The 6,288-nt window shown below is 37.2% G+C and overlaps 1 pseudogene; it reads left to right on the top strand.

The window, feature by feature from the left end:
- The first annotated feature begins 1,356 nt into the window (after window positions 1-1,356).
- Window positions 1,357-2,708, top strand: LOC105296102 (annotated as a pseudogene).
- The last annotated feature ends 3,580 nt before the right edge of the window (window positions 2,709-6,288 follow it).

Raw genomic sequence — 6,288 nt, 5'->3', positions numbered from 1 at the left:
CTGGCAACAGAATGAACTGCGCCTTCCATGTTAGAGAAACTTAACGTGCAAAACCGAATCAGCCTGACATTATGGAAAGAGGTAAATGCTGTTTAAATCTTCTGTGTTTTTTATTCTAACATCTTTTCTAAGGCCTATCAGCTCTCTGGTGTTTCTATAAAAAGCTTCTATCTTACGATCTTTCTGATGAAAATAAACTCTTTGTTATACTGCATTTTTTCTCTCGCATAGCCTCTCTAAGGGCACTGTCAAAAGGGAGTTTGGTTTTCCTACCTGACTAGTAATACTTTTATTTTACAAATATGTACAAGGTTTGTGCACCACAGGAACTGGTCTAAGGATTTTACAATTATCACTTGTTTAATCTTCATAATATTGTATGAGGACCGTACTATGATTATCCACCATTTTCCAAGTGAGGATGTTTGAAGCACAGGGGCTCTGTGTAACGACCAGACTTCATGCAGTTAGTAGGTGGTAAGTTGGGAGTTGAGAGCCGGCTTCAGGCTATACTATCTTCCTGTGGTTTAAGGAGAAAGTGGCCATTTAAGAAAAGTGTCAATTATTAATAGAAAATGATACCTGATGAATCTTAGTGGTACTTTGTATTGTAATAATATTAATAAAAGGTAATACAAATGGGTACAAATCTAAATCTGACAGAAATTTCTTATTCATTTTGCTCCTATTTAAAAAAATAAATTTGCAGATTAGGTACCAGAAAAACCTAAAAATCAAAAACATTCAAATAGCAGCATTAATTTCATGCGATAGATTGAATGTGGGTTTTACAGAAAAAATATATTATGTCAAGACTCATATCACATTTACTATTTATAAATATTGAAACGAGTAACAAATATAAAGCGTTCACATTTTGATATCAGAATGCAATTATTAATGTCAAAGTCCAGTTTACTGATTCAGAATAATTGGATCTCATATTTAATCAGAATACTTCTAAGTGAGCAATTCTCAAAATTCAACTGTAATTAGATATCACATGATAACTCTGTATAGCTGTCTTACCCACTTAAAATGTAGCATTATTTCATTACTAACAATCTCTACCCTTTAATAACTAGGAATCAGAGCTAGAACTTAACGTTTAAGTTTAATTTTTATTATTACAGAACTGGAGACAAATACTTAGACACAGAAATTATTTAGTCGAGGATTATCAGTAAATTCTGTTATAATTAATCCAAACCATTTTAGAACTGACGTGAATGTAAATTAAGTTTTTATTTCTCTTTTATTTTCAGCATTGAATATGTGACCTAATGCAAAACTCTTCATTTGGTAGAAACCCATAATTTCCACTTTGATTTTTTTTGTTTTTTTCCACAACGGGTTTGCCGACAGAACACAGGTGTTGTGAAAAGCACCACTAAATCTAAGCCAAAATGAGGAAGGAAAAGACTTTTATCAACATCGTCGCCACTGGGCACGTTGATCCCGGCAAGTCTACCACGCCTGGTCATCTGATCTGCAGATGTGATGGGACTGACCAAGGAACCATCGAAAGATGTGGGAAGGAGGCGGCCGACTGGGGAAGGGCTCCTTCCAGTACGTACGCTGGGTCTGGGATAAATTGAAAGCTGGATATGAGTGTGGTCTCACCACCAATATCTCCTGGTGGAAATTCAAAACCAGCAAGTATTATAGGACCATCATGGATGTCGAAGGACACAGAGACTTTATCAAAAACATGATTACAGGCACATCTCAGGCCGACCACGCTGTCTTGATTGTCACGGCTGGCGCTGGTGAATTGGAAGCGGGTGTCTCCAAGAACGGGCAGTCCCATGAGCTGCCCTTCTGTCTTACACACTGGGTGTGAACACTGAGCTGCCCTACAGCCAGGACAGACACGGGACGTCGTTAAGGAAGTCAGCAGCTAAGTTAAGAACACTGGCTGCAGCCCTGACACAGGAGCGTCTGCGCCGGTTTCTGGTTGGAATGGTGACAGTGTGCTGGAGCCAAGTGCTAGCATGCTTTGGTTCAGGGGATGGAAAGTCATCCGTGAGGATGGCCGTGCCAGTGGAACCAGGCTGCTTGAAGCTCTGGACTGCATCCGGCCACCAACTCATCCAATTGACAAGCCTTCGTGGCTGCCACTCCAGGGTGTCTACAAAATAGGTGGCATTGGTACTGTCCCTGTGGGCCGCGTGGAGAATGGTGTTCTCAAACCCAGCACGGTGGCCACCTTTGCTACAGTCAATGTCACAACTGAACTGTGCTGAAATGCACCATAAGCTTCGAGTGAAGCTCTTCCTGGGGATGATGTGGGCTTCAGTGTCAAAGACATTCGTCGTGGCACTGTGGCTGGTGACAATAAAAACGACCCGCCCATGGAAGCAGCTGGCTTTGTGGCTCAGGTAGTTATCCGGAACCACCCAGGCCAAATGAGTGCTAGACGGTCACACGGCTCACATCTTGCAAATTGCTGAGCTGCAAGAGAAGACTGATCATCATTCTGGGAAAAAGCTGGAAGATGGCCTGAGGTTTCTGAAATCTGGTGATGCCGCCATCGTTGCTATGGTTCCTGGGAAGCCTGTGTGTGTGTGTTGAGAGCTTCTCTGACTGTCCTCCTTTGGGCCATTTTGCTGTCCGTGACATGAGACAGTTGCTGCAGGTGTCATCAAAGCAATGGACAAGAAGGCGAGGTCACCAAGTCAGCCCAGAGAGCTCAGAAGGCTAAATGACTATTAAGCCCAATACCTGCCACCCCAGTCTCAGCCAGTGGTGGAAGAACAGTCTCAGAACTATTTGTCTCAACTGGCCATTTAAATTTAATAGTAAAAGATCAGTTAATGATCACAATGCATCATAAAACCTTCAGAAGGAAAGGAGAATGTTTCGTTGACCATTTTATTTGTGTGTGTGCGTGTGGTAGCGTTTAAGTTATTCATTTTTAAAACTGGTACTTTTTAATGCAAACAATGTGACCAAAAATCTGTCACAGAATTTTGAGCCCTCACTGAAACAAAGTTTAATGAGAAATTTTTTTTTTTACACTTTGAGCTTATCGACCTTAAATAAATGACAGCCAGATATTTCTCCAAAAAAAAAAAAAAAAATTGTTCATTTGAAAACAGCAAAGAATTGCAATCTAGGACGTGCGACCTAACAGTGAACCAGGGGTAAGGCCAGAGAAACCAAGGATGGGAACGCTCTTTTAGGGACTTGGGAAGGGCTGTCATAAAAGAAGGATCCACAGGGAGAAAATGAAAGTTCGAGCATAGAGACTTTTCATTCGCAGGCTGAGGTAATAAAGTAGTGTAGCTTCCTGTTGGGGATACAAGGTATTGTCTCTTTCTGTGGGGTCAGTCGTGTGGGTTGAGTGATACATGCTGTAGAGTTCTCTCTTCTAGCCTCTCTAGTCTATTTTAAACGAGGCTTCTGTTTATTAATTTTCAAATTCATGCTTGCATTTGCTCATTATCCTGGGACAATTAAAATTGTAAATTGATCTACAGTATTTCTGTTTTCATGATGTCAATGCAAAATTCTAATTTACTTAAGAAACTAAAGTCATCTTTTATAAATATCTTTTATGTACAATTACCAAATAAAAGTTTATCTTAAAGTAAAATTTTAAACATAGTTACTAAGGTAAACATCAAACAATTGTTGAAATTTCGACACTAGAAAATTGCAACATAATGGAAGGTAGACATAATTAGCAAAATTAAAATAACTTGTTCACCCACTTTTGTATGGCTAAATTCCCACCAGAATTATAATTGTGCAGATAAAAGTTAATAACCCTGGGTAAAATAGATAAAACTGCAGAATGAACAAAAGCAAACTAATTCTATAAGAGTTAATACTTGAAAGACAAAGGGCACAGAGTGAGTTTACCATTTTCACTGCTTTTTAGTCTCATGACTGAATGGCTGCAGGCAGCACTGCACAGGATGACAAAAAACACTTAAAGGAAAACTTGCAGACCTGAAGAAATGGAGGGAAAATGTTTGGAGTAATCACAGCAGCTGAAAATGAGATGGGGTTAACCTCGGAGAAGAGAGAGGCCGTGAGAGTACTCTACAAATTCTTGTATACACACTGCCCTAAGCTCTGGCCAACCTTTCAAATGTGTATACATAGTACAAAATATGAGAAGCCCAACTAAAGATTAAAATAGTTGAAATATCATTTGAGTTGCTACCCAACCGTTTAAATACTGAATCTAACCAAGCAAACTGCCAGAGAAATAGAACAAATGGATAAAACCAACAGTCTTTGAAGGAATATAGCAGAATCCAGAATTTCTGCAACATAATATTCATGATGTCCAGGAAAATTTCCAAATTGCACAACATATGCAAAAAATACTGGCCTTAGTTAATAGGGGGGTTCCTGTCAATTAAAAAAACTAAAAACTAAAATAATCTATCAACAGAAGAGAAGTAAAATTTATTTTGATCATATAGAATTCATACATGAATTAGCTATAGTTAACATTCTACAATGAATGTCAAAAATATGTAATAAAACAAGATGCAGAAGAATAAATGCATTATGCTGTCAGTAATATAATTGTTTAAGTATGTAAAATAATACTATGCTTATTGTTTTAGGGTGAATGCATAAATTGTAATAAAAATATAACAGCCTGGATGAGAATTATTGCAATAAATTTAGTATTAAATAAAAATTTACATGCAGCGAAATGCACGTATCTTTATTATATGTTGATAAATTCTGACAAATGTAACTTCCGCCCCAATGAAATATAGAATATATCCAGTATGCCAGAATGTCTCCTAATGAATCTCCCTACCCAGTCAGTCTTCACCCCTACAGACTACTCTTTCTATGTCTATGAATAAAATTCGTCTTTGCCTTAACTTCATATAAATAGAATATTCTAACATTTACACACTGAAACTGGCTTTTTTGCTTAACATATTATTTTTGAATATTGTAGATGACTTTATCAGTATCTCATTATTTTTATATGCTGTGTAGGAATTCATTGTGTGAATATACTCCACTTGAAAAAGTTATTCTCTTGTTAATGTACATTTGGTTAATGCAAGGTTTGGATATGATAAATAAAATCCTATGTACATTCTTGTACAATTTGTTCTGAGTATTTTTTTTAACAAATCACTTTTGGTGAAGACCTATGAAGAGGTTGTTCTACAGGGTAGTAACATGTTTACCTTTATTAGAAATACGAGTTTTCTAAAGGTTTTGAATTTATGAAGTTGTTTGTAATATTCCACTATGGAAATCAGCAAATGCTACAGATCAGGTACTTTCTCCTCACCTCCACCCCTTCAACCCCCCACCTCCACCTTCCCGCCCCACCCCCCACCCGGACCTGATTGTTAATCCTTGGCCAGCAGGCCACTGATAAGAGCTACTTCCTGTTGACCGTGATTATCATTCAGTCCTGGTCCTATGTAAAGCAGTGTGGATCAACACGTAATAGTACAATTTGATCAATCTTTTGACCTCTTATCATTTCATCGTGAATTATCCCTTGTCCATTTTCCTTTTTTAAAACCTTTTTCTGACCAAGAAAAAAGGGAGAAGACTCCAATTATTAAAAACAGGAATGAAAGATGCGCCATTGCCATCGACACGACAGAGGGTGAAAAGGATGGCAAGAGAATACTATGAACTATTTTATGCCAAAAGAAAAAAAAAAAATTATGTAACCAAGATAAAATGAACTCTTCCAAACAAACTTCTCCAAAAAATAGAAGAAAAAAAGACAAAGAAAACCCCTCAATTCATTCTATGGAGTCAGCATTATTCTGATACCAAAATCAGAAACCACAAGAAAAGAAACTAGAGAGCAGCATTCTTAAGAATATCGATGCAAACAATCTCAACAAAACACTAGGAAACTGAATCCAGCAAAATATATAAAGGTTCATACACCATGACTAACTGTAATTTATCCCAGGAATACAAGGTTGATTCCACATATGAAAATCAATCAATGTAATACTCGATTTAAATAAAATAACCACCATCTGATTATCTAGATAAACACAGACAAAGCATTTGACAAAATTCAATATCTTTTATGATATAAAAACTCAAGAAAGTAGGATAGGAAAGTGATTTGAATCAAGCTTTCCCAAAATATTTTGATGGCCGTGTCTTTGATGCAATGTTTCTTGTTTTTTGTTGTTTTTGTTGTTCATTTTTTAAAAAGTAGTATCTACTGTACACATCTAAGATTTTCCCATTCCTGCTGTCTTTCTCACCATCTCTTCCTTCTTTTGTTTCTTAACAATGAGGATCTCTGATTTTTGCCTCTAT

This window comes from Pteropus vampyrus, unplaced genomic scaffold (genome assembly GCF_000151845.1).
Source record: "Pteropus vampyrus isolate Shadow unplaced genomic scaffold, Pvam_2.0 Scaffold119, whole genome shotgun sequence".
NCBI classification, from domain to species: Eukaryota; Metazoa; Chordata; class Mammalia; order Chiroptera; family Pteropodidae; genus Pteropus; species Pteropus vampyrus.
This window is presented reverse-complemented; position numbering and strand designations above follow the sequence as displayed.